Source organism: Adiantum capillus-veneris, chromosome 10 (assembly GCF_014529385.1).
Source record: "Adiantum capillus-veneris isolate H3 chromosome 10, ASM1452938v2, whole genome shotgun sequence".
NCBI classification, from domain to species: Eukaryota; Viridiplantae; Streptophyta; class Polypodiopsida; order Polypodiales; family Pteridaceae; genus Adiantum; species Adiantum capillus-veneris.
The window spans coordinates 46863163-46890039 of NC_140940.1; the positions used below are offsets into that span (position 1 = coordinate 46863163).

Sequence of the window (26877 nt, forward strand, 5' to 3'; positions counted from 1 at the left end):
TGAAATGAAGTCAATTTATGTATGTGTGGAAGGTGGTTGCTTGTTCTCAAATTCAATGACAAATACCATATATGCTCTGTCATCTTTATAGAGTGTATGCTTTGATTGTGTGTGTGATATGAGAGGGAACATGGTAAGAGATGTGTCAGCGGAGAGAATATTTTGGATTTTGAAAGTAAAACGCATTGTATGTGTGTGATAATCATTATGGGGGCTATGTTGGTGATGAGAATTCATGCCCAAAATAATATCAGTGGATTGTAAAGGTGTGATTAAGAAATCACTCTTTTCTCTATAATTACCTATAGTAATTTCAAGTGATTCTATTTCATATGTTCCATAGTACATAGTTTCCTTGAAAAACACATTTCACTTTATATGCAAATGGTGTGGTGGTTAAACTTAGTTTTGGTACCAATTTTTCAAAATTAAAATCGTGTGAGCTACCATCATCATACAAAATAGAGACAATGGAGCTTTGAATTTGGTCTTTTTGATGAAGAAAAGCATGAATCAAAATTTGCTTATTTGGTTCTTTGTTTTCTTGTGCATTGTTAGCATGTAAACGAGAAGGAAAATAAATGACTCTATAGCATTGCATGAGCCACACCGTCGGAAGGAAGAACTATTGCACGATCGAAAACACACGAGGTAAACACGTGTAGAGATTTATGAAAAACCTCCAATCATGGAACACACTCAAAATCAGGAGAAACAAATGACATCATGACAAATCTCGTCTCATGGAGATGTCCGTAGAGTATCCATAGACAAAAAACCGAGAAGAAATAAAGAAGTTATGGCCGCGCGAACATGGAGGTGTTCTTTTTCTTGCTAAAAAATGAGCTCTTTGGAAGTTGTTGTGCACGTGTTGCAGCTATTAAAATGGGGGCTTTCTTATCTTTTATCCCCAAGATTTCTCTCTTTCTTCTTAGCCAACAAGGCTCTCTCTCAAGGCACCTTTTAATTGGTTCAATTTTGGCCTTTTTGGGTGAAAAATGAGCTATCGATAGTCACCTTTTGACCAAAACAGCGAGTCATAAAAAAGTAGCACGAGTCGCGAGTTTTCATTCGCAAGGGTGCATCCAAAATTTCACAACAACATTAAAAAGAGCACTTTCTAAGTAGAAAAAATGCATTACAGAAAAGAGTTTTTTTTCTTTTAATAAAAAGCTAGTTTGTCATACTACTATATTACAGCTCTACCTCATGGATTCTTGAGCTTTAAAAAAAGATAACTATTTTAATAAAAAGACAACATAGGCACAGCCTACAATTCTCTAGTTTCTAAAATTGGCCATAAAAACAAAATTTTTGATCTTAATGTAGTCCTTAACCAACATTGTCACTCTACATATCAAATTTCATAGACATGGTGCTTTCATAACTACATAAGCAATAGATATACAAAGAAAATTCAAGATAAATGTGAAATGATATTGGGCTTGCATGCATGGATTTTCTCCAAGCAAGCTCAAAAAAGCTTTATTCTTACAATGAAACTCCATCACATGCCATATAAACTTGAAAACATTGAGAATTTAAGCGAATAACAAAAAGCACAAATCAAATTAAGTATCTTCACATCAAAATGTCAAGTTTTCTAACATAAACATAGTTCGATGAGTTTAAAGTCATAAAAACTATGCTTGAATGGGAAGATCTTCTTCCTCCTCTTTCCTTGTCTCCTCTCCCATTGAAGTTATTTGAAGAGGAGTGTCACTAGCTTGCTCCTCAACCTCTACATTATCTGGTTCAATATCCACAAGATCAACTATCTCCCCAACTTTCTCACTACCAATTCGAGGTTATGGCTCTCCAGATGCATCAAAGAAGCGATGATCATATGCCATGATTTTCATTCCCACCTCTTGGAACTCATCTGACAACTCCTTAAGAGCTGTGACTCGTTGCTCAATAAATTTAACTTGAGTGGATCACATTCCACAGCAACCACATTTCGGCCTCTCTTTAATGCACTAACAGTTGTAATGCCTGTCCCCGCAAAGAGGTCCATTACCCATTCTCCTCTCAATGAGAGTAAATCAATCAAACCCATCATCAAAAGTTGAGGCTTTTGATATGGATTTATGACTCCTTGTACATCTGCACTTGTATGTTTGAACTTTTTGCAGACTCCTGGTCGTTCAAAAACATTTGTGCGATTTGGTTTCACTGCAAAATTATATGATCCTTTACTCTGCACACCTAGAGATGAGTAAAATCCAATGGTACCAAACTCACAAGCCCAAGAAAGGCGATCAAGCTTATATCCATGAATGTTTGGCTTTATCTTGCAGAAAAATAGCTTAGCTGTAAGAAGAAAGCAAAAAATAACACCTTACTGCTAGTATAAAACCTCAAAGGTTTCACTTACCATGTTAGCATTTGACATGCCATGTTTGAGTCACGAAAAGCTTTTTGCGCTGCAGTAATTTGATAATGGGCATGAAACAATACTAGTGACCAAGAGTCACAAGTAGTTATTTTTCCAAAAGCCTCTATAACTTTTTTATAGGCAAATACTCCATACTTTACATCATCATTGATAGAGTTTGGGGCAGTAAAACCATAAGGAGCATCCGCAATGGCTAGTGTATAAGACCGTGAGGTAACAAATGTGTTCATTTCTTCACCCCTGCCTTCATGAACACACCAATGAGATGGAGACTCACCTACATTATCCGGAATATAAAGTGAGAGACCAGGAGTGATTCCAAAGCTTTGGGTTTGTTGTCTCCTTCGCCTCTCAAGACGACACCGTGACAAGAACTGTTCAAAGTCGAGAGGAATCTGCTTGATGGCAACCCGTGGATCTTTGTTCTAGAACACAACAAAGATATAAGAGAAAAGGAAAAGACTTAATTAAAACAAGATAAGTTTGAAGTCTAACTAGAGTTGATTTTATAATTTGTAAGTGGATTCTAGAATCCTCAAAGAATAATCTTTAAAACCCATGAAATAAATCACAAATTAAATAATCCATGGGATTCTAGAATCCAACCACATGCAAAAATAAAAATACTTGAACTTTGGATTTCAGAATCCAAATGGTTTTCTTGGGATTCTAGAATCCAAATCCAAAACCAGCAAATGGGATATTGATTTAAGATTTTAAAAACTAAAGGGTCACCTTAGGATTCTGGAATCCAAAGCCACATAAATGTAATGTAAGAAGGCTATCACAAGATTTCAAAATAATCAAAAGCAATACTAGAAGATATTCAAAATCATTTTTGGCCAAATACCAAGGTATTTTAGACATATTTTAAATAACAAGAAATTATAACCAAGGGGAACAACTCACTGTGTTAGAAAATAGCAACATGTACTTCTCCAACACATGGGGTTTGCTTGAGCCTGGATGGTACTGCACCACCTCGTCCGAATTAGAGCAATTCAAATTTTCTATCTTTATTCTTTGCATGTGCAACATGGTCTTTTGTCTGATGATAAACAAAGAGAAATATTATTCATGATAGAAAGAAAAACATCAATGAATATTTCATATTAATATAATTACAAACCTTTCAAATTCTTCTCCCATTTGCTCTAGAGAGATGCTTCCACCCTTCATACGTGAGAGTATAGCAATAATCAATGATTTTTCACGTATTCCTTGTAATTGTCTCCATGGTGTTATTTTCATATCTTTGGGGATGGGCTTTGGTGAATCCTCTTTTGAGACACCTTTTCCTTTGAAAGATGCATGTGACTTGCTTAGCTTTTGACTGTTTAGCTTTCCCTGCTCATGTAGCTTGAAGATCTCCTCTTGTAAGTCCCAAACTTCTCCATCAAGTTGAAAATAGTTGTCATATTATTTAGTATTAGGCTTTTGACTTGCTCCACGACCACCTTTCTTTTTCACTTCAAGGCCACACTTTTCACAACGTGCTACTCAAAAATTGTCATCGACTTTTCCACCACGCTTTATGGTATCAACCCACTCATTATGAAAGAATATTATTTTTTGAATGAAAGACATCTCCAAACAAAAGTCTGAGTCAATGTTATGGTCAAGTGCAAGAACCTTTGCCTCCTCATCTGTTAAGCCAGCAAACACCCAGCACATGGCCATTTTGTATGTGTCCACATGCTCATACTCTGCAGCAAGCTCTTGCTTCGCAATCAAAGAGTGAGTGCCCCCAAGAACCCAATATGTATAGGACTCAGCATTGGCCTTTACCCAATAATTTTTTGTAGGACACTGTTGTCTATCCACCAAAACAAGCAAAGGTAACACAATGGCATTTGGCTTGTTTTTAATTTGTCTTGCACGAACATCTATGGGTCGTTTTCCTGTGGAAGAATCCACAGGTGGACGTTCAATTACACTTATGGGCATAAATATGGACAAAGGATCTACCATGTTATTTTGTTTAACCCTTTCTCTCAAAACATTTAAAGAGCTTGAACCTCTTGTATCAGGTGAAGAGACACCAGGACCAGATGGAACAATCTCTGATTCAGGAAGAAACTTAAACTCTTTTGGTTTACCTGACTTTTTGCTTTGTTTATATCTTGTAGCAAGGGTTTGCATCATTGTTGAGGGGGGCATGTCCCTTTGAACCTCTTCATCACTAGAAGAGCTTGAATCTTCTTTCTCCTCTCCTCTTCTTCTATGTAGTCGCTTGAAGATGTCTTCTCTAAGCCAAAAAAGCTCTCCATCACTTCAATATAGGCTCTCCCAAATGTCTACAACCATAAACAATGAAGTTCCTTGAATATTTCAAGCTAAAACACAAAAGATAAAAAAGAAACAATAAAAATTTAATTCTTACCAAGCCTCGTGTTTGCATGGCATCAATCATCAAGTCTCTTGTGCTTACAGAATTCACTTTAGTGATCTCAAAGTCTTTCAATAGAATAAGAACAGCAAGGAGACTTGAGTCACTACACTGAACAAGAAAATAGATCCTGTTTTTTTCTTTCTGCTCTTGTACTTTATCGATGCGCCTAGCAAGATTAAACTTATTGACATCACTTGAAGGTCCTTTATGTTTCGTAACAATTAAAAAAGGCAGTTGTTGAATCAATCAAGTGCTTTTGATCCCCATGACACCCAATGCATGTTCGAATTAGGGTTGTAGAGAAACACACACAGCTTGGAGAAGACGAAGGAATCTCAAGGCACACACTGGAGAGTGTATTACTTAGTGTGCAATGGAAAGATAGATAGCCCTAGAGTGATGGGCGTATATACAATGCTCGGGGGAAAAAACCTCCTAAAGAGGGAAAAAATGCCCCGGCGGTCCTAGTGTGTTCACACACATCACTACCACATGTATATGGTAACAAATCCCCCCTGGAGTGATGCGGTGAACAAGAGATGGCACATGAGTAAAGGGAAGTGCCATGCCCTAAGGACATGATCAGTCCACAAAGGGGAGTAAGCCCAAAGCTTTGCGGAAAGCTTCAAGCTTCTCACGAGACAATGCCTTTGTGAAAAGATCTGCAAGGTTGTCCTGTGTTGGCACATAAGCCAAGCTGATCTCTCCTGCTTAGAGCCTCTCCGTGACATAGTGGTAATGCACCTCAATGTGATTTGTGCGATCATGAAAAACTGGGTTCCTCGCAACTGCCAATGTGCTCTGACTGTCAATGTAGATAGTGTTGGCAGTGTCCTTTCCAACACCCAAATCAGCCATAAGGCGTCTGAGCCATACACACTCAACCGTAGCTGTGAAGACTTCCCTGTACTCAGCCTCACAACTCAAAGTGGCCACAGTAGGTTGCTTCTTGCTCAACCATGATATACATGAACTGCCAAGCATGAAACAAAAACCACTTGTGGACACTCTCGTGTCAAAACAACCAGCCCAATTTGAGTCCAAAAAAGCATGTAAGTCTCGCGGCAATGATCCCCCATTGGGATAAAACAAGCAAAGATGTAAAGTGCCACTAAGGTAGCGGAAAATCCTCTTGACAGCCTGCCAATGCTTAGACCTTGGGCTATGCATAGATCTGCTGACCTGTGAGATTGCAAACTGAATATCCGACCTCGTGTTGCATACATAAATGAGGCAGCCAGCAATAGTTTGATAAAGAGTGACATCAGCAAGATCACCAGCATCATGTAGACTCAACTTCAAACCTGTTTCCATGGGAGTGGCAATAGGTATGCAATCCTCAAGTCCAAACTTACATAGCAATGTCTCTATGTAACTTTTCTGACACAAGGCAATACCACCATCACACTGCTTAAACTGTATACCCAAGTAATGATGCAACAGCCCCAAATCTTTCATCTTGAAAGTAGCATTCAAATCAGCCTTAAATTCAGAAATATGTCTCTCATTTGGTCCAGTGATCAGCAAATCATCAACATAAAGAACCACAATGAGAAGTACATCACCGTCACGCTTTACATACAATGTGCTTTCTGTTGGACTGTTACGAAAGACTTGTTTAACCAAATGAGTGTCAGCTTTCTCATACCAAGCACGAGGAGATTGCTTCAACCCATACAAAGCCTTGTTACATTTCCTCTTGTCCTTTTATGACAAAACCGCGAGGCTGTGTTACAAAAACTTCCTCAAATATGTCACCATTCAAGAAAGCAGTAACAATGTCTGATGGATGTACATGCCAACCAAAATGAGCTGCCAATGCACATAGAAAACGCAAAGTAGTCATACGACAAGTGGGAGCAAAAGTCTCTTCATAATCTATGCCTTTTTGCTGTGCATAACCCTTTGCAACAAGTCGAGCCTTATGGCGATCAATCTCACCATCCGGCTTGCATTTCAACTTGTAAACCCACTTCGTACCAATGGCCTTTTTGCCAGGAGGCAAATCACATAAAGTCCATGTGTCATTTTCTATGAGTGCATCATATTTTGATTGCATGGCAGCCATCCAATTTTCTGAATTCTGTGCTTCATCAAAAGACAGAGGCCCCTCAACATCATGTAAGATAGACACAGCCAAAGCATAACAATCTGATACATAAGATGCATGGCGAGAGCCTAAACAAGTACGACTAGACAAAGGTGCATCCAATTTACTGTCACGCAAAGTGTGCACCAACCATTTTGGCATACCTCTAGCTTGCTCATTTTCAGCCCTTTCCTCATCAAGTACATCATGTACATCTGCATCAGTAATAGGCTGATCTAGAAACTTTTCAGAAACCCCCATAGGCTGTACATTTGCCTCATTGGAACTTACATTCGTATTTCCACCACTGAAAAGAGGCAACAAAGTGTCATAAATGTCCTATGAGCTTACATTACTGTCTCTAGTACATGACAGCAAGGGCTGAACACAATCTTCCACAAACACTACATCCCGAGAAACCAGAATACGTTTTTTTTGTGGATGATACAACCTGTAACCTTTGCTTTCAGCACTATAACCAACAAAAATACATTTGACAGCCTTATCATCCAATTTTCTGCGTTGCACTTGTGGCACCAAAGCATATGCCAAACAGCCAAAAACACGCATGTGCTCAATAGAAGGCTTTCTATCATGCCATGCTTCATATGGAGTAATAGACTACAAAGCTTTCGTAGGACACCTGTTAAGTACATAAGTGGCACACGATGGCCTCAAGCCAAAAAGAATGCGGCAAAGCTTGACTTTTGACCATACATCATGCCATTTCCGTGAGTGACCTGTTTTTCCTCTCAGCAACACCATTTTGCTGAGGTGTATAAGGCAATGTACATTGGTTTTTTATCCCTCGACTAGCCAGAAATGCATTAAATTCATGAGACATATACTCCCCCCCTCGATCAGAACGGAGGGTGCCCATAGTACATTTCGAGACATTTTCAACCATAGCCAGAAATTGTTTGAAGCACATAAAAACTTCGGACTTCTCTTTAAGCGGAAATACCCATGCATGCCTGGAGTAATCATCAATGAAAGTCACGAAGTACAGGTAATTGCCCAAGGAGGGAGTTTGCATGGGCCCACAAACATCACTATGCACAAGCTGCAACCTGCATGTGGCCTGAACTGAACCATCCTTTGGAAACTTAAAACGCTGCATCTTACCCAAAATATAGCCTTCACAAACATGTTTGACAGGTGCTTCAAGAGGTGGCAAAGAAGCAACCATATCTGATTTTTGCAAACGTAGCAAACTGGCAAAATTCAGATGACCAAAACGTGCATGCCAAAGTTTTGCATCTGAAATAGCCCTCAAATCTGCAACAGCATTTGAAAAATTTTGTCCACACTTGTCATACAAAGTGAGCTTATACAGCCCACGACACAAAAGGCCAGATGCAACAATTTCATCACCAAAACTGAGATCATGAACTGTACATCTGTCATCCACAAATTTGACTACAATTCCAAGTCTAGCAAGTGCGGATACAGACAAGAGATGCTTCTTGATCGTAGGTACATAAAGTGCATCAACAAGTGTGAAAGAACTGCCATTAGCAGCAGTAAGCACAATCTTTCCAACTCCCTGAACTGGATAAGAGGCATTGTTGGCACAAGTGACAGAATTCATTTGAGGGACAGACTCGAGAGAGGTAAACAATTCACGATGTGAGGTAATGTTCTTTGTAGCACCACTGTCGAAATACCACACACGTGAATCTGCAGCAAAACTGACAAGCATGCATCATGGATAGCAGGATTGTAAGTGCACTCTACACTAAAAGCCCATTTTGCATCAACATCAACATCACAGTCTCCTTTCACAGAAGACTCAACAATGGCTGCATTTTTAGTGGAACCAACATTTGCAGTGGAACCACCTTCTTTCTTCTTAGCCTCTTTGGCCTTCAACTTAGGACACGACTTGATCAAGTGATCATTAGCTTTACAATAATGGCAACGCATCTTCTTTTTGCCCTTATCACCAGACTTTCCAGACGAATTGCTGCCAGCAGAAGCATTAGGAACATAATTTTTTCCACTCGTAGCAGAACCATAAGAAATGGCTGCATTACTGTTACCACCCTTTCTTTGAGAAGCAATAAAATCCTGTTCAACTGCACGCTGCCTAGTCCTATTTTTTCTAGAAAGTGACTCTTGCAACAGCAATGTGCATAATGCATCAAACTTGACAACTTCAGGATTTCCTTGGGTCATCAATATCCAAGTACTAGCAAAAGTCTGGTAGGAATCTGGTAAGGCATCAAGAACAGTCTGCACAAGGGAACTGTCTGAAATGACTTCACTTGCAGAAATAAGTTGCTCATTGATATCCTTAACATTAGCAAGGAAAGTGTCCATATCATCTTCGTCATGCATAATCTTCGACTCCAGCTCTTTACGCAACAAAGAAATTTTAGCCTCATTGCGGCTTGCATAAAGACCTGCTAGAATATCCCAAGCCTGTTTTGCAGATTTTGCTGAACCGAATGTGAGGAACAATGGTGCGCTTCACAGACAATGCAATCAATGCATGAGCCTGCGCATCCTTTACATCCCAACAAGCTTGTTCTGTGGTAGGAAAAACAACTCTAACAGCAGCAATCCTTGCAGCAAGACCTGCAACATCCTCAACATTGCCTACATCCTCAGAACCAGGACGTACATCAATGCCCTGCACAATGTTCTAGACGCCCTTTGACACAAGAACATGTTGCATCATATAGGCCCAAATAGGGTAGTTGTCCCCATCCAACCTGTCCTCAACAGCAAACATCTTGAACACATCTGTGTTGTTGTTGTCAGCCATGGTAAATGCTGCACCTGATGTGAGAACTGCCCGAAAATAGGAGAAATGGAGCAGGAACAACCTGTGCTATATAGCACAAACCGTAGAAGACTATAAGGCAACTGTTATGCAGAAAACGGCACTGGCAGAAATTCTGCACAAAATGACGAAATAGCCTGTGCAGTACTGCCTGTAGTGGAAATGGAGGCCGAAATGAGCCCAAATCGAAAATCTGAGTAGACCAAGCTCTACGAGCTTGCCTGAAGTACTTGTTGACCTGCAAACGCTCGCCAAAGCTCACTGAAATCGGACAAAGTGAGTAGGCATGTATTGGAGCAACTAGCGACTAAGCCCGAGAGGACGCAACCTGCTCTGATACCAATTGTTGGAATTAGGGTTGCAGAGAAACACACACAACTTGGAGAAGACGAAGGAAGCTCAAGGCACACACTGGAGAGTGTATTAATTAGTGTGCAATGGAAAGATAGATAGCCCTAGAGTGATGGGAGTATATACAATGCTCGGGGGAAAAAACCTCCTAAAGAGGGAAAAAATGCCCCGGTGGTCCTAGTGTGCTCACACACATCACTACCACATGTATATGGTAACAATGCAAAACGCCCAAGCGTGCTCATATTTGGGTTTTGCAGGAACATTACCCCAAATATGTGTTTCTTTTGAGATTTAAAGGGTTACTTCTTTTCCTGAAGGTGTGGGTTCTATACTCTTATCCTTTGGCTCCTTCTGGTGATGCTCTCTAGTGAGCTTAGTCGACGGCTCACGAAGAAATTGTTCTGCAGCGAGAATCTCGTGATGAGAAGAACGAGGAGGACTTCTAAAAAGATGTGTTGCTTGAAGGCATGGGCTTCGTGGTGCAGGAAATTGCTGAGAAGACATTAGTGTACGTGAGTGCCCCCCTGAGCTTGAACCTAGCTGAGGTTGACCGGAAGTTTTCCGCTTTGAAGTCACTTTAAGCCTTTTACTTGCTTGAAATTGTTGTGAGTGAGATGCCATGACCTTCAAAAAAGACACAATCATGACAAAGAAAGATTAGCATATAGGCAAAATAAAGTATAAGAATGCGTTATGATGCCAAGCAATGAAATAAAAGGTGTAGAATCTGGGTTTATAAAGAGCCTCTTTTAGTCATATCAAGAGTGAAATGTAATTTAGAATCCATGAGATGCAACAAGATAAGAGTTTAGGATTGTGGAATCTCCCCACACAGGAAAGTGTTGTGTGCTATCTAGAACTTAGTAGAAAGTAAAAAAAACGATGGTTTGGAACTTCATAGTATCTATGGTAAGGATAAATAAACAAATATTTTTACAAACACGTCTAGACTCAAGTGGATTCTAGAATCCATTTGGAATACCAAAGAAGCACGAAGGGGACATAACAATGGAGCATATTGGTCAATGTTAGAAGAGAAAAAATGACAATAGGACGACGGTGAGTGCATACTGCGCGATTTTGTGGCTGTGGCGTGTGTCGAGGCCGACAGTGTTTTGATGGCATGATGGATCTGACATGTGCATGTTCATTCTGGAAAAAATATTTGAGACAGCATGCCCTCACCGTTGTCCTGTTGTTGTTTTTTCTCCTTTTGCACCACCAAAGCGCTCTCTTTTTCATCATTTGTGCATGGCTTTTACTGAAAAAAACCAATTGCGTACCTTTTTTCCTGTTTGTGGCTCTAAACGCTATTGCTTCTCTTGTCTTGTCACGTTTGCTAGAGGGGTGTGTCTTTGTACGTTCTTTGCCTTAAACGTTGTAGTTTTTAGATTTCAGAATCCTTTTATTTTTGAAAATCGAATTATGGAATCCACAGTCTCTGTAAAAACGGATTCTGAAATCCACAATTTTCGTAAAAACGATTTTTGGAGACCAAAGTCTAGGTAAAAACGGATTCTGGAATCCACAGCCTCTGTAAAAACGGATTCTGGAATCCACAATCTACGTAAAAACGGATTCTAGAATCCAGAATCTCCGTAACAACGGATTCTGGAATCCAGTTTTACAAAAAATTGGATTATAGAATCCACTTCATTCATAAAACCGGATTCTGAAATCCACTTTTGCAAAAAATTGGATTCCAAAGTCCATGGACTTAAATTCTAGAATCCTCTTAGTTGGATTCCAGAATCCAGTTTTTGACGACATTGGCTTTTGGAATCCCTCTTTTTAACAAAATTGGATTCTAAAATCCATGTTTCTAAAAATTTGCAATCATAACACTTAAGATTGCACAAAGTTGGATTCCAGAATCCACTTTGATTGTCAAGTTGCATTTCACATGCAATATTGGCCTTAAAAGTTGGATTCTAGAATACAACTTTATCATAGGCTCCAATTCTAAAAGAAGTTATACTACTCTTGTCTTTCTTGAAAAAAATTGAACCAATAAGACATGTCTTTTTGTACAATTTAGTTTTTTTAACTGAAAATATTCTAAAAGTTTGTTATTTTATGAAAATAAACAATAGGATCCTGGAATCCAAATTTTTGTTCCACTTTAGATTTTAGTCATTATATTGTGCTTCACTTTTTGAAAAAATTACTTATGAAAAAACGCAGTTTGTTTTAGCACTAAAAAATTTTAAGTGACCTAGTTGTTTTTCACATTTTCTACAATTTAACCTAAAAACGTCAATTTCTAAAATTCAGAATTTTAAAAACTTAAAAATACTAAAACCTTTGAATTAATACTCCAAATATTGAATAATCCAAAAATTCTTGCTTACCTTGAAAAAGGAATTGTTAAAAAGAAGCACAATTGCAAGCGAGTGCGATGAGTGCTCTAGAGCTTGGAATACAACTTTTGCATGTGAAAAATGAGACCTCCATCCCCTTTTAAAGCCTCTTATTTTTTAATATAATATACTTTTATTATTTTAAAAAATAAATATTATTAAAAACCCTTTATTAAGTCCCCCTTTAGAGCTATTATCATGCAAGTTGGTTCATTTTATTTGTCACACTCTACCAAATGGAGCTTCTAAGTAGCCCTAGTAATGTAGAACCTTTTTGTCCTTCTATGTCACTAACACCTTCTATAAACACAACTTTTCTTGCTAGTGAGGGAACTCCAATTTCTAAAAGGTGCTCAAGAAGAGTTTCTTTTGATGTGGTGGAAGAAGAACTACAGCATCTTCATGGGAATGAAGCAGTTAAAAACACATACCATGAGCAACGACGAACTCAAGGGGTAAGAGGTCAGAGAAAACAACGACTTCTTTCAAGGCGAGAAGTTCGAGCAACATCTAGAGAGTTTTGTTGTGCCAAAAAATGTTTGAGAAGCTTAGGGTTTCAGAAAATCCAACAAGAGCGTAGCAATTTTTTCAACTTAAAGAGGGGTCCACAAAATGTATTCTTGAGGTCATGTATATGTTGCTCCACCTCCTCAACAAAATATGTTGTATCGGATGTTGCTGTTTGCAGAGCGAGTTTCCTGAAGGTATTTGGCATAAGCAATTTAAGAAATCATATCAAATGTGAGCCAAGAAAGTGTTTCTTTAGCATTTAGCACACATGAAACCCCCCAATATTGTTTCCTCAAACAATGGTTGGGAAATTTCATCACCTTTAATGGAGAAGTGGTACCTAACTCAAAATTCACACATCTACCCGACAAATTTACTAAGCAAGAGGTATACAATTTATATGTGGAGTCACAAAAAGATAGTCTAAACTCCACTCTTTTGCTACCATCTTTCTTGCGAATTTGGAGACAAGAATTTCACCATGTTAAAATTCCCAAGAAGAGCAGGATGGGTGTTTGCCAGATATGTGTAGAGTTAAAAGCAAAGCGAGACATAGGAAAGACTACGGAGGAGAAATGTAAGTTATTTTAGTTTGGTTAGTTAAATTAAATTACTTCTCTCAAAAATTTCAAAAATCTAACACTCTTCAAACTCTTTTACAGTGCCCATTCTACAAGCATTGAAAATTCACAGGGAGAAGCAAAGTACAGAGCGCCAAAAGCTAGCAAAGCAGAGGAAAAAGTGTTTAGAGAAGAAAGACAAATATCTAGGCCTAGTCATCGATGGCATGTATCAAAAGAAAACATTGTTGCCACATTTTATGCATCCTCCAAAGAACCTCAAAGAGGAAAAATTCATCCAGCTCCATGTTGTTGGAGCCTTAGTTTTCAATGGTGTCATGTCATCAAGGATCTTTATTAATTTTCCAAATATTCATAATGATCCTAATTTGACAATCACCATCATTCAAAAAATCATTGAAGAATGGCAAGGTGAACTACCACCTATCCTCTACTTACAACTTGATAACACTAGTAGAGAAAATAAAAACCAAGTTCTCCTTGCATACGAAGATATTTAAAAAAGTGAAGCTTGGGTTTAATTTTTACTAGTGGGACACACACATGACCAAATTGACCAAATGTTTAGCAGGTTCTCGATTAAGTTGGCAAAGAAAATAGCATTTGACCTTCCACAAATGTGTGTCTTGCTGGAAGATGCCTATGTTCCCAAGCCCTCCATTAAAATTGTGGAAGAAACATATGATTTTAGGTCTTTTTCGATTGGTGCCGCTACTAACATGCCATCATTTGCACATCTCAATGATCATAGTTTTCAACGTCAATTTAGAATCAAGCAGGTAGAGGAGCAGACTCTCATGTGGTGTAAAAAATACTCAAACTCTAAAGATTGGTTGCCAGTGGAGGGATTGAAGTTCTTATTGTTTGTTCTCGATTGTGAAATTCAACGAGAAAAGTACATGTTGCTCTTTACAACAAGTGAGACACAAAAAGCTGAGAGGGAAAACCGCCCTATTGATCCTCTACAATTCCTAAATGAGATCAAGGAGACAATACATGGTTCCCAGCAAGCTCTCTAGAATGGTGGGAGAGTTTTTTTACAAAGTAGGTGAAGCTGGTTGAAGAGCTCAAGGATGACACATTTCAACTTGAACATGCATTTGTGTGGCACCATGGTGGTCTTTGCAAAAGGAGTGGTAATGTTGTGGCTAGTGGTGTAAACAATATGCAGATTTCAGTAGATTTGTTGTAAATGAGATAAAAGAGGGCACAATGATTGCAATTCTTGCCACAAACGATGAAAATGATCATCCCTTTTGGCTTGCAAAAGTCACAAAAGTTTTCAGAGAGCATGATGTATTGAATGGCATGGAAGTGCATTGGTACCGAACAACTGCAGAAGATCCATTGAAAGGAAAATATGATCCTGAGATGGTGAAACCAAGCAAAAAGGGAAAAAAATCAGGAAGTTCTCGTCGTGTGGATACACTTAATCTAGAGTATGTGGAAATACTTGTGTATGGGTTTGACTTAAAGAAATTGGGTCACTTACGTAGAACAACCATTGAGATGTTGAAGCAAAAGGTCAAAGATCTCTCCTAGACATTACAAGGGGAATTTTTCTCCTTTTCAATTATTGTAATTTATTTTGTCTTGGAATCATTAATGAAGTGTGAAGGTTTTGTAATCCCTTAAATGTAGTGATTTTTTAAAAGTTTTTTTATTTTAGTCCTTAAGTGAATTTTATAATGTCTGAAAGTGGGTATTTTTTTAAAAACATTGAAGTAAGTCATCAAATAATATGATATTTTTTCAAATAATCTTCAAAATGTGGCCCTTTTATCATGTGTTTTGGAAAATTGGACTTGAGTAATCGTTTGCATGTTTTTTTTGTCATTTTTCATGACTTGCTGTTCCAGGGAATGGGGGAAAGTGGCCAGAGGACCAAAAATGAAGCTATGCAGTTGGGTAGATGAGTGTGGACAGAAAAATGCGCCATCTCCTTCCTTATGAGCCCACGAGCCCCCATAGCCAAGCCTTGAGAGAGCTCCTCTCACCTTTGATACACCTATAGTGGGCTCCCAAAGTTTCGTATGTACCCTCCACTTTCCCTTTCCTCTTCTCATGTGGGGTAATCCCCATGCCACATGGAAACTTCCTCCCAACTCCCTCAAGCCCAACCAATTCCCATCTTCTCCCCCAAGCAGGAGGACCTCTCTGACAACTTTCCCCAAGGCATAACTTACTGCTCCGGTCACCGAATGATGCACCGTAACACACGGCTCGAGGTCCATCATCTTGACTATCTCCAAAAATATAAAACTTCAGCATTTCTAATCTTAGACTCTCAAGTTGGCCCAGTTTCCCTCGTCGCGTGCACCCGCAATCACCTTCTAAGTTGAGACCGCCTGCTTTGGATGCTCATAACTCATTATGTACAAGTCTGATTCACAAGCTATAAAGAATGGCTGATTTTTTTATTATTAAAATCCATGTTTTGGATTCTTGAACAACTGAAGACATCAGCATTCAAGCTTGGAAAAATCACACCTTTGTACATGAATTTTTACATGGTCACTTGCAAGACTTGCAGGGCTATGTACATGTATATACATGAGACTAGTGGGCAAGATTCCTGGCATGACCTAGTGACTTTATGCTCATTCAAAAAATTCTTGACATAGCTTGCCAACCCCTCCGAGCCTACTTGATCATTCATGACAAGCAAAGGTTCCTATGGTGAACAATTGCTGCATCTCATCCCCAGAAACCTCACCTACATCCTTAGATGTTTCCACAGTGTCTTCCTCTATTGATAGCATCTTATTTGTCACAATTGTCATCAAACGTGCCAAGTATTTCTTTAGTCTATAACATTTAACACAATATTTATGTTGTGCACCACTCAAATCGGCCAACTGATATGTGCCATTATCAAATTTGTTCACAACAATAAAAATACCTTCCCATTTGATTTGAAACTTCTTCTGAAAGATATTGTCCAACTTACTATTATATTGCAACACCACATCACCCTTTTCAATTTTCTTATCCTCCACGCATTGATTGACTTTTAGCTGAGCCTTCTTTGACACTTCCTCATAGTAGCTCAAAGCTAAAACTCTGTCCAATTGCAAACATTTTTATATCCAACAACCTTTTCTGCTAAGCATTTGTTTTCTTTTTATCTCCCAATGACAACTTGAGTGCACGAATCTCCACTTCAATTGGAAACAAAGCTTTTTGCCATAAACCAAGTGGTAAGGAGAAAATATTGTGCTCGTTTTGATAGCAGTTTTGTAGGCCCATAATGCACAAAGAAACTATGAATCCCAAGTCTTCCCATGTGTCTAGGTCATCTTTGTCAAGATCTTTATCAACTCTCCATTGAACCTCTCATTGAGACCATTGCAATATGGATAATAAGGAGAACTGTAACTATGCTGTATATTGAGCTTCTTGCATAAGAAATTAGAGAGTTCTCCTCTAAATCCTGGTCCTCTATCAGAAAGTACTCTAGGGGCACACCAAATTTTCAGCATATATGCTCATAAACAAATTTCCCCATCTCCTTACTTGACAGCCTTGGCTTTTGCCCATCGTGACAAATAATCCACTGCTGTCAAAATTTAAGCATTTCTTTTGCTAGTCATAGGTAAGGGTCGAATAGCATCAAGACCCCATTTTTCAAACACATCAAAAGCTAGAATTGTTTGTCGCAATGCGGGTTTCAAAATTCTCGTTCCCATCTTCTAGCAAGGCAAACACGACTTGCACCAATGGTTAACATCCCGATGAATGCTTGGCCATACATAGACTTCTTGCAAAATTTTATGCAACATGATCTTCATGGAAAAATGGCCTCCACAAGATCCCTCATGATTTTCTTCCAAGATTTTGTAAATTTCCTCTTTCCAGGACACACGACGCAAAACTAAATCACTTCCTTTCATGTAAAACACATCATCAAGCATTTTTTATTTCCTGGCTTTTCTTATAAATGCATACTTTTTGAAAGATGGTAAACCTTCAGGTAGGACACCTGTCAAATAGGAAATCCATCTCCTTTGATAAGACTTCCCTCCCATTTTAACATCGTAGAACCAATCCCAAGAGACCTCAAAGATCTATCCGACAAAGTTGAACTCACAGATTCTAGTACCAGACTAGTTTGAAGGACTCGGAACAGGACCAACTGCCAGAAGACCGGGAGTTGAACTAAATAAAAGGGGCATTTGCCTTCATCACAAACACACAAGTGATCATCTCTTGTGTAGCATCATGAGATTCTTCATTTTGAGACCTCTCAATATGCTACAAACTCCATGCTTCAAACTATTTGAGCAATGATTTCACCTTGAAGCATAAATTCTTCAATTTAGGATTCTTATTCTTCCATACTCCCAATACTTGCTTCACGACCAACAAGGAATCTCCTTTGATCTGTAAGCGTCTAATCCCCAACTGCAAACAGATATACAAACCACCTTCAAGAGCCATGTATTATGCTTCATTGTTGCTTTTTGCATCAAGTTTTAGTCCTTGCTTTCTTATAAGCTTCCCTTGTGCATCATAAATAACAATGCATCCTAAAGCAAAATCATGACTTCTTCGATAAGAACCATCAAAGTATAACAGTGAAGCATTAGAGATGGCAAGAGTCTCACATTTCTGCTTTCGCACCACCTCTTCTTTAACCAAAATTGGAGTGTCTTTATACGTGAGTAAATCTACTAGGGTAGCCCGAGTACTCTCTTCCACCAAAAAGGTGAACTGAAACTCTTGAAGTTCAATAACCCATCTCATCACTGTTTTTTATATATTTGAATTATTAAACAACTGGGGAAGCAATGAATAACTGGTGAGAAAGGTGAATGACTTTTTGTAGCAAGTAGTGTCTGAATCTTCCGCAAGCATAAACCATACTGGTCATCACCAATTCAATTTCAGAGAAATCTCTTTCATGAGGAGTCTTCACTCTGCTAGCATAATGAACAGGCTTCATATACTGAGATTCTTTCCCTTTTTGCAACAACATGGCCCCAATGGTAGCATCTTCCATTGATGGGTTAACATAAAATTCCTTTTCCCAGTCAGGAGCTTGCATAATGGGTAGTGTACTCAAAACCTCTTTGACTCTGTCAAAAACATTGTCACAATCACGAGACCACTCCAAGGGATAATTCTTAACTGTTTGCTGCAATGGAAACAATAGTTGTGATGCCAAAGGTATGAAATGAGACAGATATTTAACCTTCTATATGAAGGTGGCCAACTATCTAGTATCCTTTGGAGATGACAGCAACAAAATAGCCTCCACTTTCTTTGGACCTGCTTTGATCCCATTTTCTGAAATCACATGTCCAAGAAGCTTTACCCGTGGGTGGCTGCGCCAAATGACATTTCTTAGGGTTCAACATATCCCCGCATTCATCATATCTTGCAAAAGTCATTTCAAGCTTTTGAACATGCTCTTTCCTTGAACTGTATACACAGAAATCATATATGAATCCTTTGTCAAACTTCCCAACAAACGGGGTAAGCACCCAATCCATGTTTCTTTCAAAATCTCCAAGTCCATTTGTTAACCCAAAAGGAAGGCAGCAAAAGCAAAAACAACCCCATGGCATGATAAAAGTAGTCTTTTTCCGGTCTTCACGAGCAATGATAAGCTGAAAATATCATGAATAACCATCAAAGACAGTGTATCTTTCAAAACCTGCCACTATATCTAAAAGTTGATCGATGAAAGGCAAAGGGTAAGGACCTTTCTTGGTCACTGCATTTAATGGCTTGTAATCAACACAAACTCTCCAACGTCCATCTTTCTTTGGAGTGACCACTATAGGGCTCACCCATTCAACATTATCCATCGGCACAATGAAGCCTGTATTCAAAAGTTTATCCACTTCTTCCTTTAAAGCATTCATTTGCTCCTTACCTATCCTTCTTAATTTTTATCGTATTGGTTTTGCTCCTTCAACTAGCTTGATCTTCACAGGAGCTTCAACAAAACCCCTTATGAAATGATGAAAAGATTTGGAAACCTGTCCAACATTGCTAAGTGCTCCCTTCTTTCTCTTTGTGTCAAATCAGTCCTCAACATATTTTGAATAAAATATCTCTTCACTGGCAATTCCTGTTTAGGTTGCATCAACTCTTCAAGTTTCTCTAAACGGCTTGAAGCATTTACATTCCTTGGCACTTTAGTATTTCACCCACTTCCCTCTTCTCCTCGTCCAATAACAAGAATGACACTTCACCCTCATCACTAGAACTGAAAACAGAGCTACTTTCTGAATCTTCAGAACTATCTTCACTGGTAACTTCGGATTCATCATTCTCACTCACATATTCTAGTGCCATAGATTGCTTGGTAGTCATATCAAACACCCTCTTTTCGCCTTTCAGCCATACACACAGATTGTGCCCTTGCCCCAAACTTGCACAACACCAATAGTTCTCAACCAAGGTCATCCCAAAATGAGAGGAAAAGCTCCCAGACCATTTTGCATAGCATGAAAGTTTACTATAACCTTCACATTAAAGACTTCAACTTCCAAATTCTTAATCATCCCCAAACACTTCACTTTGGCATGGTTTGCTAGTCAAGTTCGCAACCCAGAGCTTCCGCATGTAATGAGACCCAGTCTCTCGACACATAACTGTGTGATCACACAAACTTGACCACCTCCATCAATGTAGGATTCTCCCATTCCCACATGCCAAGCGGTCACCACCACAAGACAAATATCGGGTAACTCTCCCATAGCCAACACTCTAACTTGTCCATGATTTGGCTCTTTCTCTGGATTCACTAATGACTTCCACTGTCTCTTGAGTTTGGGCACCATACTCATCAACTGTCCAAAAGTACAATCTACTTTCCTCCCAATCAGGTCTTTCTTTAAATTGTAAGCTGGTTGGCCTTCTCCCAAAGGTAAATCTACCACTTCAAACCGTCTATGAGGTCTTCTCTTCCTCTTGGATTTTGCATCTTCACCCTCTTTCTCTTTCCCTTTATTTTTTCTAGGCCCAAGCGCGGCATAGCCTTCCCCCTCTCTTTTGCCCACGGGCAGCACATCTGCTTCTTTCTTTTCAACCCGCACAATACCCACATGACCACCAGAGGTTGAGGCCTGATTTTCCTGCTGCTCAGTACCCTGATCTCCCCGTATATCCAATGCATAATCATTAGCCCTATTAGGAATCTGCTGGGGGAGTGGGAACATATCACCTCCCATCCTTGTTGGCCTTGAACAATAAGTGCTGATGTGACAAAGTTCACCACAATTATAACAAGTAAGAATGAATCTTCTCTACGGTTCAAAACTGCCTTGTCCATGACCCGCATTAGCATTAGAATGAGCTTCACATGTCCGGGCCATTCCTCTACCACGTCCACGACCACGACCGCCTTCACCTCCAAGAACACTAAGTCGAAATCTTGCATCATGGTCATCATGTCTTGCATAATTCACTGCAATTGTTTAATATTAACAGCCCTTTGAACAAATTGACCTCCATCCTCTGTCTGCTTTTCTTCCTTTTCGCTACCATTATTTTGCATAGGGAACGCTTTCCCATACTCATTAAGTCTTTGAGACTTCCACACTTTCTCTCTGACAATAGCGACTACCTCCTTGAAGGTGGCAGGCCTTTTCAGCTCAACTTTAAACTTTAGACTTTATTTTAAGTTTTCCACAAAACGGTCCTTCTTTAACATGGATGGAGGAATCTCATTTCCCAAAGCCCGGGCCCATTTATCCCATAAATGGGTGAACTGCATGACAAAATTATCAACACTTTGGTTAGCCTTCTGAGTGTATCCAAAATCTCATGCCAAACTTTATCAGGCACTTCAATGGTTCTGTACTATGCCAGGAAATCTTGCTTCACACGATTGTAGTCGAAAACTACCCTTGGAGTTTGTGCCTGCACCAACTCTTCATGAGTGTGTAACCAAACTTGTGCCTCATCTTGTAACTGTATTGCAGCAACTGCAACAATATAGCTTGGTCTAGTATATTTTGAAATAAGCAATTGACTTCCATCTTTTCAATAAAAGTCTGTGCATTCTCATTAGGCAATCCATGAAACTGTGGAAACTCGTCCACCATGTTTGATTGCCACAAAACACTTACATGTGACGTCGAAAGCTCAAGGTATGTCGTTGGATCGCTCCAGTACCTAATCCACCTCACACTGGGTAACCCGGACTCCAGTGCTTGTCTTCACAAAACCTCACGACCCTCCAAAGGTTGTAATCCTTACTATATGACCACCTCAAGTGTTGTCCACAATTTGCACATATATAAGCGGTTGTCCAAAAGGACCCACACCCCTTTTACATTCTCTGCTTGCAGAATAGACATATTTCACAGGAATTGGAGCATAGGAGCACTTTCTCCTTAGTGGGTACACCAAAATGATGTTAGCGTGCAAACGAGAAGGAAAATGAATGTCTTTATAGACTTGCACGAGCCACACCTTCAGAAGGAAGAACTATTGCACGGCCGAAAACACCTGTAGAGATTTATGAAAACCCCTCCAAGCATGGAAAACACTCAGAATTAGGAGAAACAAAGTACATCATGAAGAAGCTTGTCTCATGGAGATGTCCATAGATATCCATAGACAAAAAACCGAGAAGAAATGAAGAAGTTATGGCTGCTCGAACATGGAGGTGTTCTTTTTCTTGCTAAAAATTGAGCTCTCTGGAAGTTGTGTAGGTGTTGCAGCTATTAAAATGGGGGATTTCTTATCTTTTATCTGCAAGAAGTTTTTCTCTCTTCTTAGCCGACAAGGATCTCTCTCAAGGCACCTTTTATTTGGCTCAATTTTGACCTTTTTTGGGTGAAAAATGAGACCATTTGACCAAGGAATGGGGTGGGGGCAAGAGGCCAGTGGACCAAAAATGAAGCCAGGTGCTGGGGCGGGCAGCTGAGTCTAAACTAAAAAATGCGCCATCTCCTTCCCCATGAGCCCATGAGTCCCCATAGCCAAGCCTTGAGATAGCTCCTCTCACCTGTGATACACCTATAGTGGCCTGCCAAAGTGCCCTATGCACCCTCCACTTTCCTCTTTCCTCTTCTCATGTGGGATAATCCCCATGCCACATGGAAAATTCCTCCCAACTCCCTCAAGCCCAACCAATTTCCAGCTTCTCCCCCAAGCAGGAGGACCTCTCGGACAACTTTTCCCGAGGTATAACTTGCTGCTCCGGTCACTGAATGACCCATCGTAACAGACGAGTCAAAGCGCATCACCTCGACTATCTCCAAAAATATAAAACTTCAGCATTTCTCATCTTAGACTCTCAAGTTGGCCCAATTTCCCTCGTCACATGCACCCGCAATCACCTCTTTGGATGTTCATAACTCATGATGTTCAAGTTCGACTCACAAGCTATAAAATGGCTGAAAATACTTATTAAAAGCCATGTTTTGAAGTCTCGAACAACCCAAAACATCATCATTCAAGCTTGGAAAAATCACACCTTTGTACATGATTTTTTACATGGTCACTTCCAAGACTTGCAGGGCTATGTACATGTATATACATGAGGCTAGTGGGAAAGATTCTTGGCATGACTTAGTGACTTTATGCTCATTCAAAAAAGGCATGATAGCATCTATCCAACCACCTTTCTAGTCGTCCATGTTCTCTGATGCTTCTTCGAGGTTGTGCAAGTGTGTTGTGGGTTCTCTGGTCTAGATTGGCATTGATTGGTACAATTAGCTTCAACATGGCCATATTGGTGGCACTTGAATCACTAGATACCATTTTGATTGGTGGAGGGATTTTGGGTGTGTTGTGGGTTTGGATTGCAAGATATAGTGTGTGTAGTGTAATTGTGGAATTGTGGGGTGGAGGTTTGTTATTTTGGTTTCTATCGGAAAAGGGGGATGGGTGGTCCTATGTGTAGTTTTTGATTGCGATTACGGTTGCGATTGTCTCATCAATTGTGTTGTTGGAAATTGGGGTAATTATTTTATTGTGGACGCACTTGGCGTACCTCTTACATGATGGAATTTATCTCTTTCTCAATATCATGAGCAAAAGAGATAGCTTCATACAATGTAGATGGTTTGGGGGAGTTCAACTTTGATTGGATGTTGTTGGATAGGCCTAGGCCATCTTCATACTTATGCTAGAGGGAATCGCCTAAGAGAACTTATACCATACGGAGGAGAAAGAGATGCTCCCAGAAGTGGTAAGTGTAACAAAAAACATTGTCGCTTTAATTGCATCCATGAAAACTTGGCCGAAGCAGATGAGCATCAAGACTGAATTGAGGAGGCAACAAGGAATCTTTTAACTATTTTTGGAAGCCTTCCCACGTTGATAGTCATTCTGTTGTTTTTGCAAAGTACGCTCTGGACACCAAAGTGAAGCTTGTCCAAAAACGTGATTAGTGGCACATTTAATTTTATCAATTTCAATAAAACATTCACTTTCGAAATAATTGTTGAATTGATTCAACCAGGATAGCACAATTGTAAGACTAGGGGAACTAGTGCCTTGGAGTCCACCACCCAACCTCCCACTATATAGCAAGCTCCTAGCCCTTTGCCCTAGTTGGACTCCCTTTCCACACTGCCTAGTCTATCCTTGCCCTAGTCTAGTCCGGCCTTGCCCTTGTCCTAACATTACTCCCCCCTTAAGGAAGAGTTTTTGTCCTCGAAAACAAAAGTGGAAAATTTCTTCTTAAGAACACTAATGTTTTCCCAAGTGGCGCCTTCCTCAGGTCGATCTTTCCACTTGATTAAGGCTTGTTGACCTACATGATGACGCGTACGTAAATTATGGTAGTCCAGAACTCGTTCAGGTTCATGCGATAAGGTAGGAGGTTCAACAAAATCGACCAAAATCTGTTGGCCAATGACATTGTCGTCCCCATGTAACCGCTTACGTAAACGGCTTACATGAAACATCGGATGAATACGAGAATGTGTAGGTAGCGATAATTTGTAGGCACGATCACCTAATTGCTTGAGTATTTTGAAAGGCCCAAAATATCGTGGAGATAATTTAGGTGTTGGCCCAGTTTTTAGACTTTCTGAATGTTCTAGCACACGTAAAAATACTTCCTCCCCTTCCTCAAAGGTAACTTGCCGACGTTTCTCATCAGCGTACTTCTTATACCGATCCTGCGCTTGTTGGACATTCTGACGAGCGAGTTTCAACATATCCATGTGGTCTTGGAGAAAATCCTTAAACTGTTGGAGTTTTTCGGTTGCCAACCCCACCGTAACAGCAGGTGACCTAGGTTGAAAACCATACATGAGCATGAAAGGACTAAATCCACTTGTGACACTCTTATCACTATTGTAGGCAAACTCGAGAACAGGTAAATATTCTTCCCAGTCTGATTGTTTCTTGCTAACTATGCATGTAGCATATCCTCTAGCACTTGGTTAACTCATTTAGTCTGACCATCTATTTTTGGATGATCGGCTGCACTGAGGTTTAGTTGTGTACCCAATCGTTTGAACACAGCCCTCCAAAAATGAGTGTTAAACTTGGGATCACGATCACTGACAATGTTATTTGGCAAACCATACAACTTGTATAGGTTGTCCACAAATAACTTGGCTAGTTCTAGAGTCTTAATCGTTGATTTGGTTGGAATAAACTTACATAGTTTAGTCAACCAGTCTATGACCACCCATACCGAGTCATGATAAACCCACAATAAAATCCATAGAGATACTTTCCCATTTACCATTGGGAATATCCAACGGATGTAAGAGTCCTCCTGCTTTCAGGCACTCTGCTTTGTTAACTTGACATTTTTGGCAATGCAAGACCTAATCTTGAACAAATCCATGTAAATCTAGCCAGTAAAACTGTTGTCATACGAGAGCATAAGTCTTTCTAATACCTGGGTGCCCTGCACTTTGACTATCATGACATTCATAAAGAATTTGGTGCCGAATAGCTGTGTCCATCGGTACACAAACTCTCCCCTTATGGAGTAGGTACCTATTGTCGATGGTGAAATGCTTCCATCGTTGTAGTTCATCACTCGACAGAGGAGAACTATGTGTGGAGGTTAACGCTACACTACCATTATTGGAGTGAGAAGGATTCCTCATTTATACATGGCTCCACACTTTGGAATATGCGTCATCATGCTCATATTTGCCCTTTGAAGAATCCAAAAATTCACTACGAATTTTCGTGAACAAGAGAGAATTGATCTCTAGCATACGACTTAGAGCGTCAGTCACCACATTGTATCGTCCTTTACGATACCGAAGCTTGGCATCATATTTGTGAAGAATCTCAGTCCACCTGGCTTTCCGACCCTTCAAATCAGTTTGTTGTGTAAACCATTTGATGCTTTCATGGTCAAACACAATCTCAAACTGAGCACCATACAAATAATGTCGCCATGTTTTTAAGGAAGACACTATTGCATAGAGTTCGCGTTCATAAGCAGAGTAGTTCTACTGTGCTGCATCAAGCTTATTGCTTTCAAATGCAATTGGCCGCCCGTCTTGTAACAGGACTGCTCCAATAGCACGGTCGCTGGAATCCATTTCCAAAACGAATGGTTTCAAAGGATCTACAATAGCTAGTATTGGAGCTATAGCTAATGCATCCTTGAGCGTATCGAAACCATGTTGTTGAGAAGGTCCCCACTGAAAAGCTTTGCCTTTTCCTTTCAGTTGGTCCGTCATGGGAGCAACAATATTAGCATAGTTTTTAACGAACCTTCGATAAAAACCTGCAAATCCTAAAAAAATCTATAACTCTTCCAAATTTTAAAAAGAAGGCCATTGCCGGATTGTGTCCACTTTGGATTGATCCATATGTACGCCCGTAGCTGAAATAACATGTCCAACATAATGAATTTCGTCTTTCAAAAAATCACACTTAGATTACTTGGCATATAATTTATTTGTTCGTAACAATTCGAACACCTGTCTCAGATGTTGTAAGTGTTCTTCTTTAGAAGCACTGTAGACTAGAATGTCATCAAGAAAATTGATGACAAATTTGCCCAAGTATGGCGGCTTCAAGACACTATCCATAAGTGTCATGAATATTTCGGACGCGTTGGTTAACCCAAAAGGCATAACCAAAAACTCATAGTGTCCAAACCTTGTTCGGAATGCAGTTTTGGATATATCAGCAAGTCGAATACGAACTTGGTGATAACTTGACCGCAAGTCTATTTTTGTAAAAATATGAGCATGAGGTAACATGTTAACCCAAAGGGCATCACCAAAAAATCGTAGTGTCCAAACCATGTTCGGAATGTAGTTTTAGGTATATTGGCAAGTTGAATACGGACTTGGTGATATCCTGATCGCAAGTCTATTTTCGTAAAAATGCGAGCATGAGTGAGCTTATCAAACAATTCATCTACTCTGGGCAATGGGTATTTGTTCTTGACTGTGATGGGGGCTTTTCACAAGCTAGGCTCCCATACCCCTCTTCTCTCGTCCCAACC

General features: G+C 39.7%; 1 pseudogene; it reads right to left on the minus strand.

Moving 5' to 3' along the window:
• Window positions 1-1774: 1774 nt before the first annotated feature.
• On the minus strand, window positions 1775-10642 carry LOC147448790 (uncharacterized; annotated as a pseudogene).
• Window positions 10643-26877: the final 16235 nt, after the last annotated feature.